General features: G+C 47.1%; 1 non-coding gene across 1 annotated transcript; it reads right to left on the reverse strand.

Moving 5' to 3' along the window:
- Nucleotides 1-299: 299 nt before the first annotated feature.
- Nucleotides 300-374, reverse strand: Trnas-uga. The gene has a single exon. It is a non-coding gene; the product is annotated as a tRNA-Ser (tRNA).
- Between the last annotated feature and the right edge of the window lie 13,682 nt (nt 375-14,056).

Below are 14,056 nucleotides of genomic sequence, written 5' to 3' on the forward strand. Positions count from 1 at the left end.
ACGGATAAACATCACCCGCTAAGTCACAACGCGGACGAAATTTTGATTTCACTGTGACAAAGGGTCATTGAAGAGGGTTGTGATGGAAACTAAACGCAAAATTGCACGGCGAGCTGGAATTCCAAAGCCACTCATCAGTGACGCATATGGCCGTAAGAGGATAACGTGGTGCCAAACCATAAAACTGGACTATGGAGTAAGGGCAGAAAGTCATTTGGTAGGATGAGTCTTCAGAATGAGATTTTCACTCTGCAGCGTAGTGTGCGCTGATATGAAACTTCCTGGCAGATTAGAACTGTGTGCCGGACCGAGACTCGAACTCGGGACCTTTGCCTTTCACGGGCAAGTGCTCTACCAACTGAGCTACCCAAGCACGACTCACACCCCGTCCTCACAGCTTTGCTTCTGCCAGTACCTCGTCTCCTACCTTCCAAACTTTACAGAAGCTTTCCTGCACACAGTTTTAATCTGCCAGGGAGTTTCATATCAGCGCACACTCCCCTGCAGAGTGAAAATCTCATTCTGGAAACATCCCCCAGGCTGTGTCTAAGCCATGTCGCCGCAATATCCTTTCTTTCAGGAGTGCTAGTTCTGCAAGGTACGCAGGAGAGCTTATGTAAAGTTTGGAAGGTAGGAGACGAGGTATTGGCAGAAGCAAAGCTGTGAGGACGGGGCGTGAGTCGTGCTTGGATAGCTCAGTTGGTAGAGCACTTGCCCACAAAAGGCAAAGGTCCCGAGTTCGAGTCTCAGTCCGGCACAGAGTTTTAATCTGCCAGGAAGTTTCAGGATGAGTCTTGTTTCTTACTGTTGCCAACTTCTAGCCGAGTGTACCTTTCAAGAGTGATGATTTGGTCAGCCATATCGTGTCCCCCAGGGGGTCCACAACTCTTTTGTGGACACGTGCGTAGCGAGCACGGGACCCCGAGCTAATGTGGCCCTCCTTCCCTTCAGGGCTGCATACCTTCCCTTTCCTCATCCTTCCCCGTCCCCCATCTTCGCCCCCCCCTCACCTCTGGCTCTTTCCTTCCCTTTCTCCCCCTCTGGGAGTATGGTTTGTGCCTACGTCCGGAGACGGACGCTCGAAACTGTTACAAATTCCGTGCTTTCTACACTTGCAAGTCTTTGTCCTTCCTCTGTCCTTCTCTTTTCTTTCCCTCTTCTCTTTGCCCTTTTCTCCGCTGCGGCGTTTGAGACCCCTCTTCTTTCCTTTCCCTTTCTCTTTTTCCTCCCTGTGCGTGTCTGAAGGCCGACCCACGCACTTCCATGCGTAGCCGGTGACGGGGTAACGCGTAATTCCCCGCCCCGGGTAGACAGGTAGGACACGTACGTACCCCCTGGTAACGGCCAGGCCCAGGGAGGGGTGATTACCCGAGCTGATACCTTCCGAAAATGCCGATTGGTCCCTCCGTCCGTTTGTCGGGAGGTGTGACCTGAGGTGTGAACAATCACCTAAGGCGGGAGTGCCCTCAGTGAGGGCCCCCACAAGGGAGGAGCGTGCCATCGGAGACGCCGGTAATCATGGGGGATTCTTCCGCAATGGTTTCCTCACCTTCCACTATGTCTGCTCACAAACGTAAGTTCACTGAGTCTCAGCCACAGACAGTTCTGCCATCGTTGCCACAGTTCCTTGTTGTTCCTCGGTCTGACGACGGTCACGACTTCTCCACGGTCAACCCTTTCATTATTCAGAAAGGTGTCGACGCAATTGCAGGTCCTGTAAAGTTTTGTTCCCGATTACGGAATGGCACCCTGTTGTTAGAAACAGTCAGTGCCCTCCGGGCACAAAAATTGCTGCATACGTCTCTGCTCCATACCTTCCCTGTCCGGGTGGAATTGCACCGTACCTTAAATTCCTCGCGTGGAGTCGTTTATACACGCTCCCTCGATGGATTGTCTGACGAAGAAATTCAGCACTACCTGTCTGACCAGGGCGTAACGGCTGTTCATAGAGTTATGAAAAGGGTTGACACGAACATCATTCCAACCCACACTGTCTTCTTGACATTTGACAAAGTTCAACTCCCATCGAAAATCAAAGCAGGCCCTTACGTCCCAAACCCTACGCGTTGCTATCGATGTCAGCAGTTCAATCACACCAGCCAGTCCTGTTTCAATCCGGCCAAATGTGTTACGTGTGGCAAGGATGCCCATGAGGGTGCTTGTCCGTCTCCATCCCCTCGCTGCATCAACTGTATGGGTGACCACGCTGCTTCCTCTCGAGATTGCCCCGTTTTTAAGAACGAAAAGCTCATCCAGGAAATAAGAGTGAAGGAAAAGGTGTCGACCTTTGCTGCTCGAAAATTATTCGCCAGTCTACAGCACACCGTGCCTCGGACAGGAAAATACAGCACTGTCCTTGCTTCTCCTCGGCCAACAAAGGAGGCGGCCACGCAGACTTGCGACCTCAACTTTAGCGCCTCGGTCGTCAGACCGGCCAGCGCAAAGATCGCCCGTTCAACCTCACCACTTTCGCCTGCCCACTCTATGGCTCACCCTTCGTCGGGTTCTGCTAAATCTCGAGCCCAAAAGTCAGACACCAAGACCTCCAAAAAAGAGCATACTCGTGAAGAGTTTTTATGTACCGCAACTTCACAACCATCGGTTCCTCCTTCATCTAAACATCATACTTCCAAGAAGGCTACAAAGAAACCCAGTTCCTCTCCTCCTCCGCCAAGGCGTGTCCCATCTACGGCACCACCTGGCGGAAATCGCCCTCGGCCGTCTTCTGTGTCGCCGAGGCGCACTGCTGGTGGCCGGTCAACCGGCCGATCGCTGGTGGCAGGAGCTGCTCCTGACCAACCTGTGGATCAGGATCTTGTGCCTTCGGCTGAATGCCATTCCATGCTGTCGGTCGCTAGCTCCGAGCAGTCTTTGAGTTGACAGCAACTTTAGTCACATTCCTCCATTTTCTGTTCACCCCATGTCCATTATCCACTGGAATATCCACGGCATTCGAGCCAATAGGGATGTATTGTCGATCCTCTTACGATCCTACTCGCCGGTCATCTTCTGTCTTCAGGAAACAAAGCTACGTCCCCATGACCGCTTTGTTCTCCCCCATTTTCAGTCCATCCGATATGATCTCCCCTCCGTTGAAGGCACTCCAGCACATGGAGGACTCATGATTCTTCTCCATGAAACTCTCCATTATTACCCAATCCATTTAAACACTTCCTTCCAAGCTGACACCATCCGTCTTTCCCTTTCTGGATACACGTTCTCTCTTTGTACTGTATACATTCCATCGTCCACACCAATGGCACGAGCTGATCTCCTTCATCCTCTTGGTCAGCTTCCACCCCCCTATTTGCTGGTTGGGGACTTCAATGCCCACCACCCGCTTTGGGGATCTCCACATCCTTGTCCACGTGGCTCACTATTGCTAGACGTCTTCCACCAAGCGGATCTAGTTTGCCTCAACACTGGGGTCCCTACATTTTTATCTGCCTCCACGACAAATTTATCTCATTTGGACCTTGCGGTCGGTACTGTTCCGCTAGCTCGGCGCTTCGAATGGTTCGCCCTTGATGATACACACTCGAGTGACCACTTTCCATGTGTCCTTAGACTGCAGCCTCAACTGCCATACATGCGCCCGCGACGCTGGAAGTTTGCCCAAGCTGATTGGACACTTTTTTCGTCTCTAGCGACATTCGATGACCGTCACTTTCCCAGCGTCGACGATGAGGTCACCCATATTACAGACGTTATTCTTACAGCTACGGAACATTCAATACCACGCACCTCCGAATTGCCCCGGCGCCCCCCAGTTCCTCGGTGGAACGAGGCATGCCGTGATGCAATACGTGAGCGGCGACGTGCTCTCCGCGTTTTCCGCCACCATCCTACTTTGGCCAACTGCATCCGCTATAAGCAGTTCCGTGCGCGATGCCGTCGCGTCATCCACGATAGCAAGAAGGCAAGCTGGAAATTCTTTATTAGCTCATTTAACACCTTCACTCCTTCCTCGGAAGTTTGGAGTCGGCTTCGACGGTTCTCAGGCGCGCCTAGTTTCTCCCCGGTCTCTGGGCTCACTGTCGCGCATGATACATTCGTGGACCCCGTCGCAATTTCTAACTCGTTGGGTCAGCACTTTGCTGAGATTTAGAGCTCTTCCAATTACCCGCCAGCGTTTCTCCCGAAGAAACGTGCAGCGGAAGTGTGACCTCTTGCTTTCTCCTCTCAAAATCGCGAAAGCTATAATACTGTTTTCTCCATGCGGGAACTCCAACATGCACTCTCTTCTTCTCGCTCCTCCGCCCCAGGACCGGATGGTATCCACGTCCAAATGTTGCTGCATTTATCAACCCATAGTCTGCATTACCTCCTTCGCCTTTATAATCGAATTTGGACCGACAGTACTTTTCCTAGACGATGGCGGGAAGCTATCGTCGTTCCCGTTCCGAAGCCTGGAAAGGACAAACATCTCCCCTCTAGCTATCGCCCCATTTCTCTCACGAGTAGTGTCTGTAAGGTTTTGGAGCGTATAGTGAATTACCGTCTAGCGTGGTGGCTTTTAACACCTGCCCAATGCGGATTCCGAAAGCATCGTTCTGCCGTTGACCATCTTGTTGCTCTCTCCACTTATATCATGAACAATTTTCTCCAGAAACGCCAAACAGTAGCAATATTTTTTGATCTGGAGAGAGCATACGATACCTGTTGGAGGACAGGCATCCTCCGCACACTGTTCTCTTGGGGCTTTCGAGGTCGGCTACCCCTTTTTCTTCGCGAATTTATGGCAGAGCGCACATTTAGAGTGCGGGTGAACACTACTCTCTCCCGTACTTTCTCCCAAGAAAACGGGGTACCCCAGGGCTCCGTGCTGAGTGCTGTACTGTTTGCCATTGCCATCAATCCAGTTATGGATTGTCTTCTTCCTGATGTCTCGGGCTCCCTCTTTGTGGACGATTTTGCGATCTACTACAGCTCTCAACGGACCAGCCTTCTTGAACGACGTCTTCAAGGATGTCTCGATCGCCTCCACTCTTGGAGCATCGAAACCGGTTCCCGTTTCTCTCGCAGTAAGACCGTTTGTGTTAATTTTTGGCGACGTAAGGAGTTTCTTCCGCCCTCCTTACATCTAGGTCCTGTCAACCTTCCGTTTTCAGACGTCGGTAAATTCTTGGGTCTTATGTTTGACAGAAAACTGTGCTGGTCCTCCCACGTTTCCTATCTTTCGGCTCGCTGTCTACGATCCCTTAACACCCTCCGTGTCCTGAATGGTACCTCGTGGGGAGCAGACCGAGTGGTCCTTCTCCGCCTCTATCGCGCCTTAGTGCGCTCAAAATTGGATTATGGAAGCATAGTCTACTCCTCTGCTCGGCCGTCTGTTCTTCGGCGTCTCGACTCTATCCACCACCGTGGATTACGTTTAGTGTCTGGAGCTTTTTACACTAGCCCTGTGGAAAGCCTTTATGCTGAGACTGCTGAACCTCCGCTGTCCAATCGGCGAGCAGTCCTTCTAAGTCGATATGCTAGCATCTGTCTTCCATGCCTGCTAATCCAGCCCATGACCCTTTTTTCGACGCCTCCTTTGATGTAGGGTATGCAGGCCGCTCCTCCTCCCTACTACCCCCAGGAGTCCACTTCCGTCAACTGCTCCATTCTCTTTCCTTCCGCTTTCCTAAAACCTTCTTGACAACTTGGGGTACAGCACCGCCTTGGCTCCGTCCCCGGATCTGCCTGCTCCGTGACCTTTGTCGATTTCCCAAGGATGGTACCCCTACACTTGTTTATCGTCGGGCATTTGCTGCTCTATGTGCACAAATGACAGACGCCACATTTATTTACACCGACGGCTCGAAAACATTGTTAGGTGTAGGGAGTGCCTATATTGTTGGCGACACCCCAAATCACTTTCGGCTTCCCGACCAGTGTTCGGTTTATACTGCGGAGCTTTACGCTGTTCTCCAGGCTGTCCACTACATCCGCCGCCATCAGCGGATACAGTACGTAATCTGCTCAGATTCTCTCAGCTCTCTCCTCAGTCTCCAAGCTCTTTACCCTGTGGACCCTCTGGTCCACCGGATTCAGGACTGTCTGCGCTTGCTCCACCTGGGGGGCGTCTCGGTGGCGTTCCTCTGGCTCCCGGGACACGTTGGTATCTGTGGAAATGAGGCGGCCGATATTGCAGCCAAGGCTGCAGTCTCTCTTCTTCGGCCAGCTATTTCATCGATTCCTTTCGCCGATCTACGGAGCGTTTTATGTCGTCGTGTTGTTCATTTATGGCACGCGCATTGGTCAACACTTCCCCATAATAAATTGCGGGAAGTGAAAGCTCTTCCTTGTGCTTGGACCTCTTCCTCCCGAACGCGTCGTCGGGAGGAGGTAATTTTAACTAGACTCCGGATAGGGCACTGTCTTTTTAGCCATAGACATCTTTTAAGCGGCGATCCTCCCCCATTCTGTCCCCACTGCTCTCAGCTGTGGACGGTAAGTCACCTTTTAATTGAGTGCCCCTATTTTAATCCGTTACGCTCCCGTCTACAGCTCTCGCCTGATCTATCGTCGATTTTAGCAGATGACACGCGCTCAGCCGACCGCGTTCTCCAGTTTATTAGTGCCAGTGAAATGACGTCAGTCATTTGAAGCTTTTTTTTGGGACAACCAACCCCTTTCTGTAGTGGATTTTTAAGCCTTCCTTCTGCTTTTTGTTTCTCCAATTTTATGACTTTGTTCCCATTGCTGCTGGTTTTCAATTTCGGTTTTTTACTGTTTCCTAAGTCACGGGCTGGGCGCTAATGACCATAGTAGTTTTGCGCCCTAAAAACAAAAAAAAAGCCATATCGTGGTATTTCTTGGGCTGGTAGTTGCTCTTCAGAGTCACATTATTAATAAGGACTGTGTGGACTTTTAGCTGATCAGGTCCATTCCAGGGTACACTGCTTGTTTCTCAATGGTGATGCTGTGTTCCAAGATGACAGGGTCCCTGTTCACGCGGCTCGCATCGTCCAGGGCGAGTTCTGTGAGCGCGAGGATGGATTGTCCCATCTCGCCCGGTCTTGCAGTCACCAGATCTCGGTATTATCGAGCCTATGTGATATATTTTGGAGAGAAGATGCATGATCGCTATCCACTGCCATCGACGTTAACTGAAGTTTCCACTAGTTTGGAGGAAGAATGGTATAAGATTTTGAAACGTCTCTGTGAAGTCGTTTCATAAGGCGCTTGTCGAAATCGGTACAACGTATTTACTTTACCACCTGATTTTAGCTCAATTCATGAACTCTTCCAAAAAGACTGAGCACTCAAATAAGGCCTATTGAATATTATATGTGTGTTTTAATGTGGCGTTTCGGTTTTGTTTTGTGGGAATCGCTGAGTTGGTCATCGTCTGCTGGAAGCAGACGATGTTGCTTCTCGTTCGAAGGAGGGCACAGGATGACCAACTTAGGTTTCCAGCACCTGAACAGAGAGGTTTACCCATCTTAGTCAAAGGCTGTGTCGAAGACTGTTTCTGTGTGTGAGGTTGGTGACGGAGGGCTACCCCTGTGGTAGCTTCCGCTGCACGGGGAGTTAGGTAATCTCGAAAGAGAAAGCGGCACTCTTCGGTGAACGCTTGGCGACTACGGATCGTAGCTCGTAAGGGGGATTTCAGATGATAGGAAGCAGGTTGAGTTAGGACTTCGTAATGTTTAACTGTTGAAATACTTAAGAATTTCAGCTTAACTGAAGCGTGTGAAGCGAGTTATTTTTCCGAATGTGCCATAATTATATTGCTTTAAATAGGCGATTTTTGGGTGTTTGAGTTAAAAGCGTGGAAGTTACTTTGTTCATTTTGAACAACGATGAAGTAGAAAATTTCAAACGGTAAATCTGATTAGGAAAAGCTGGTTAGGATCACTTCAACCGTACGTGAGTGTAATACTATGTCGCAGCGAGTATGATTTTTAATCTTATATTTTGTGGAAGTTGCTTTTGCCCTAATGTGTCGATTTTATGCCACGTGTTTGGTAATAAATGGCCCTTCTGGTCCACCACGGCACCGCAATAGGCTTTATTTTAACAGTTTGTTTAATGAGCTATAATTTCTGCAAGAATATCTGTTCTTTCGTGCGCTTTCTACAGAGCAGCACAACAATCGGAATGCACCACGTGCTCTAGTTCGGCCGTTTGCAAGCAGCAGACGCAGTTAGTATGTCGAATAATTATCACAGAACCTCGTGCATTGGTTAAACCTGTGTCCAGAGTAGTGCATGCGTAGAATCTTAATGCGAGTCTCACTGAGATATTTTTATGGAATGAATGCAAAGGAGATGATAGTATAATTGTATCCCACCCCCGTTTTTTGTGTTTCTTCTTGCTGTAGTTAAATTGTGCTATGTTAAATTATCACGTAATTCTTACGTAAATATTTCTAGTCAGGCACCGGTTATGTGTAGCTAGGATGTGCAACCAAATACTTAGATACAACAATCTACGTGAAAGACAGATTCTGTGGTGTTGATCTTACCCACTTACTCCGATTTCCAATCCTGAATTAATAATGTTGCTTCATGCACGACATGGAGTGCTATTTACGTGGCTACTTAAAGAAATTTGCATACTTGTAATTATTAATGTAATTAAACTAATAATTTTTCAGCTCCGTTTTTTTCCAAATGGTTAGGAAGGGCTTCGGCTGGTGGCGACCTTGAATTTCTGAATTTTTATCATTATTTGTGTGAGAGAAGCAGTTAGAAATGCGAGATAACGTATATGGTTCGATGCGAAACGTCGTAAAGATGGTAATACTTTACAATTTACTTGAAAACTCTACAGCGCCTGTGTTTATTGTTTGGAAGCTGTTTTGAATGCCAATCGGTTTCGTAGGAACGAGCCTTTGCTGAAGAGGGCACACCAGAACATAGCGTTTGGGAATGAAAGCTGTACGACATTGGTATCGCTCGGTAATTAGTGAATCAGCAGCGCGGAAGACCTAACATCAAAGAGATGATTTCCCTGAGACAGCTTGGCCACTTCTGAACAATATCGTATACGCCGCGTTGCTGTACCACGGGGGCTGCGATGGAAGCCGTGGAATTGACGATGCGAAGAATTTAGAGGTTTACAGCTAAAGCACATGAATAGCTAAGAGCTTCTGCGCACATAGTCCAACGCACACGCGCAGCCGCAGGCTGCTGGAGGAGCCAGAAGGACCGGGGCCACGGGTGCCCGCAAGCGGCGGCGATGCTCACGGGCTACACCTTTACACCAGAGAGTGCATTTGTGGGATATAGCTTGTGAATGTAGGTAATATTTGCATGTTATAGGTATACCGCGATAATCCGGTAGACGAGACCACGATAATCCAGTAGACTCGATAGGCCGACACCTATCAGAAATTTTCCCGTATTTTTTGGCTCGGCGCTGTTTGGCAATACAGTCGGAAGCCTTCGCGAAACATCGGAACCTTTCGGCTCAGGACATCGTCAATAACAATTTATCTGTCTCGCTGAGCGATTTTCAGTTGCATTATAAGCTTTGTTCTAGTATCAACAATTCTACGTTCGCTAGACCTAAATTTACAATGCTTACATTTGCATCACTGCCATACTGTTTTATTTAATAGTTATTAAATAAAGTCATTGTATTGTAGTGATATTCAGTTACTTGTATGACTTTCAAATAGCGCACACCACAGTACAAAGTCCGTAGATACAACGACTGTTTTCCAAGCAGAGCATAAGTGGGGCTGAAACGGCAAAACGCGACAAGTGACGTTGACAATCCACCAAAAACTGGACATCAGAGGAAGATTTGAAAAAGGTGAGAACCAAAACAATGTTACGATTGAATTTAATATTGAATATTCAACTAGTACAAAATTTATAAAAACGAAAACAAGAGCTAGAAAAATTTGCCATCTGCTTCAGTTATAAACAGTTTCGTGCGAAGAGAGCAGAGGGTAAGTCGGTAAGAGGGCCTATGTTAATTGAAAAGGCCAATTTTTTTTCACAAGGAATTCGATCTGTCCAGAAGCTCTTTTATTTTCGAGAGGGCGGCTTCATAATTTCAAAATTCGTCATGGCATGCATAAACATTTAATTCAATATGCACTTTCAATTTCTTCCTACTGTTATCTCTCCTGCCGTGTTTAATAAGTAACAATTACTTGTTTCGTGTATTAAAACTTTAGTTTTTGCTTATATCCCTTCTTTGAAACCATGTTTTTAAAAATTACCTTGGTAATCCGGCGTATTTAATAATCTGGCATTGACAGATCCCCGAGCGTGCGAAATTATCATGGTCCTGCTGTATGCGGTAGTGATAAGAGCGAAACGTTTTCTGTAATGCAGTAGTAGTACTAAGTATGTGTACTAAATATGTGTCACATAGTGACGGAGCACCTCGTGTTCCTGCTGCTAAGAAGGCGAGTACACCGCTCATTTGTTGTATATTTTTACGAGCTTCAAACGGGAGCGACTGCAATAATGGATAGGAATTGTGATTACTGTGTACAGATACGATCTGAGTTGGCCACCCTTCATTCACAGCTCCAGGCTGCGTTGGCTTCTGTCACACAGCTTGAGGCTGCTGCCAAGGGCATCACTATGGGGGTCGGACGCGGGGATGCGAGAGACGTCGAGCACGTCCCACGGATCCCCCATTCGGTCCACTGCTGTGGCCGCCCTGGACACTGCCCGCACTGACGTTTGATCCCTCACCCGAGGTCGAGTGGGAGATATTCCAAAGTGGCAGGCAAAGGAAAAACTTCCCGTGGGGTCGATCGTAGGGCCTCTCCGGGGTCGTTTGACGAACACGTTTCGGGCTTTGTATGTGGCTGACGACGACTGAGCCGGATGCAGTAGTCCACCCGGTTTGCTGGTAGTTGGGAGCTCCAACGTTAGGCGCGTAATGGGGCCCCTTAGCAACATGGCTGCCAAGGAGGGGAAGGAAGCCAGTGTGCACTCCTTGTGCATACCGGCGGAGTCATTCCAGATTTGGAAAGGCTGCTTCCGGATGCCATGAAGAGTACAGGGTGTAGCCAACTGCAGATGGTGGCTCATGTCGGTACCAATGACGTATTTCGCTTTGGATCAGAGGAGATTCTCTCTGCTTTTGAGCAGCTAGCGGAAATGGTAAAGACTGTCAGTCTTGCTTGCGAGATTAAGGCGGAGCTCATCATCTGCAGCATCGTTGATAGAACCGACTGTGGTCTTATGATGCAGAGCCGAGTGAGTGAAGGGTCTGAATCAGAGGCTCGGGGGGTTCTGTGACCGTGTAGGGTGCAGATTCCTTGACTTGCGCCATCGGATGGTGGGTTTCCGGGTTCCGCTTAATAGGTCAGGAGTCCACTACACACAGGAAGCGGCTACACGGGTAGTGAGGGCTGTGTGGAAGGGACTGGGCGGTTTTTTAGATTAGAAGACCTCAGGGAACCACAGAAAGGGCGTCCATTGTAGTTGTAAACTGTCGTAGCTGTACTGGGAAAGAACCAAAGCTCCAAGCCCTAATACAAAGCACTGAAGCTCAAATAGTTACAGGTACAGAAAGTTGGCTAAAGCCGAAAATAAGCTCAGCAGAAATTTTTTCTAACGCTCTAAGAGTGTTCAGAAAGGATAGATTAAATGCAATTGGTGTTGGAGTATTTATTGCTGTCAGAAATAGTTTGCCTTGTAGTGAAATTGAAGTAGATAGTTCCTGCGAAATAGTATGGGTAGAGGTTCTACTTGACAATCGGACTAAACCATTAATTTGCTCTTTTTACCGACCTCCCGACTCAGAAGATATAGTTGCTGAACAGTTCAAAGAAAACTTGAGTCTCATTTCAAGTAAGTACCCCACTCATACAATTATAGTCGGTGGTGACTTTAATCTACTCGATATCCTGGAAAAGTTACACGTTTAAAGCGGGCGGCATGCATAAAACGTCATCCGAAATTGTACTGAATGCTTTCTCAGAAAATTATTTTGAACGATTAGTTCATGAGCCCACTCGAAGCGTAAATGGTTGCGAAAGCATACTTGACCTTTTAGCAACAAATAATCCTGGACAAATAGTGAGTATCGCGATGAATACAGGGATTAACGACCACAGGGCAGTAGCTGCTAGGCTGAATACCGTAACTCCTACAACCACGAAAAAGAAACTCAAAGTGTATCTATTTAAAAAAAGCTGATAAAAATGCTCTTAACGCCTTTTTAAGAGACAGTCTGCACTGCTTCCGATCTGATCATGTAAGTGTAGGAATGAGAGAGATATACCACGTAAATTACTAAGTGATCGAAAAGATCCCCAATGGTACATAAAACGGGTCAGATCGCTGTTGCAGAAGCAGCGAAAAAAGCATGCCAAATTTAAAAGAACGCAAAACACCCAAGATTGGTAAAGTTTTGCACAAATTCGAAATATAGTGCGTACTTCAATGCGAAATGCTTTCAATAATTTCCACAACGCTTTCAATAATTTCCACAACGAAACTCTGTCTCGAAATCTGGCAGAAAACCCAGAGAGATTCTTGTCATACATAAAGCACACCAGTGGCAAGACACAATCAATACCTTCACTTCGCGATAACAACGGTGACGTCACTGATGACAGTGCCGCTAAAGCAGAGTTATTAAACACGAATTTCCGAAACTCCTTTACTAAAGAAGACGAAGTAAATATTCCTAAATTCCAGTCAAGAACAACTGCCAAGATGAGAAACGTAGAAACAGATATCTTCGGTTTCGCAAAGCAGCTTAAATCACTTAATAAACGCAAGGCTTCCGGTCAAGATCGTATACCACAGGACTGGAAAATTGCTGAAGTCACAACAATAGCCAAAAAGGGAAACAGGAGTAATCCGTTGAATTACAGGCCCATATCACTAACGTCGACTTGCTGTAGGGTTTTGGAATTTAGTTAGCACGGATTCACAAAGTATCTTTCTTATGAAACACGACTATCACATTATACTCATGAAGTAATGAGCGCTATCGACCGGGGATGTCAAATTGATTCCATTTCTTTTTTTTTTCCAGAAGGCTTTCGACACCGTTCCTAACTAGCGTCTTGTAACCAAACTGCGTGGCTATGGAATATCGCCTCAGTTGTGCCACTGTATTCGTGATTTCCTGTCAGAAAGGTCACAGTTCGTAATAATAGACGGAAAGTCATAGAGTAAAGCAGAAATAATATCCGGCGCTCCCCAAGGAAGTGTTATAGGCCCTCTATTGTTTCTGATATATATTTACGACTTAAGAGACAATCTCAGTAGCCGTCTTAGATTGTTTGCAGATAACGCTGTCATTTACCGTCTTGTAAAGTCATCAGATGACCAAAACGAATTGCAAAATGGTGCGTAAAGTGGCAATTGACCCTGAATAAAGAAAAGTGTGTAGTTATTCACATGAGTACTAAAAGAAGTCAGCTAAATTTCGATTACGCGATAAGTCACACAAATCTGAAAGCTGTAAATTCAACTAAATACTTAGGGATTACAATTGCAAATACCCTAAATTGGAACGATCACATAGATAATGACTACCAAAGACTGCGATTCATTGGCAGAACACTTGCAAGGTGCAACACGTCTACTAAAGAGACTGCTTACACCACGCTTGTCCGCCCTATTCTGGAGAATTGCTGTGCGGCGTGGGATCCGCATCAGATGGGACTGGCGGATGACATGAAAAATGTACAAAGAACGGCAGTTCGTTTTGTATTATCGCGAAGGAGGGGAGATAGTGCCTCAGATAAGATACGTGAATTGGAGTGGCAATCATTAAAACAAAGACGTTTTTCGTTGCGACGGGATCTTCTCTTGAAATTTCAATCACCAGTTTTCTCCTCCGAACCTGCATAGGGAGAAATGATCATCACGATAAAATAAGAGAAATCAGGGCTCGCACAGAAAAAATAAAGTGCTCGTTTTTCCCGCGCGCCGCTCGAGAATGGAACGTAAAGAGACAGCTTGAAGATGGTTCATTGAACCCTCTGCCTGGCACTTTATAGCAGGGTAATCACGTAGATGTAGATGTGGATGTAGATGTAGCAGTGGTGCTAGCAGTAGTTTTAATTACTAATAGGTGCAGTTATAGTGATGGCAGTAGTAAAATTTAAGCTGTTGTATTAGATGTTGATGAA

The sequence above is a fragment of the Schistocerca piceifrons genome, chromosome 2 (genome assembly GCF_021461385.2).
Source record: "Schistocerca piceifrons isolate TAMUIC-IGC-003096 chromosome 2, iqSchPice1.1, whole genome shotgun sequence".
NCBI classification, from domain to species: domain Eukaryota; kingdom Metazoa; phylum Arthropoda; class Insecta; order Orthoptera; family Acrididae; genus Schistocerca; species Schistocerca piceifrons.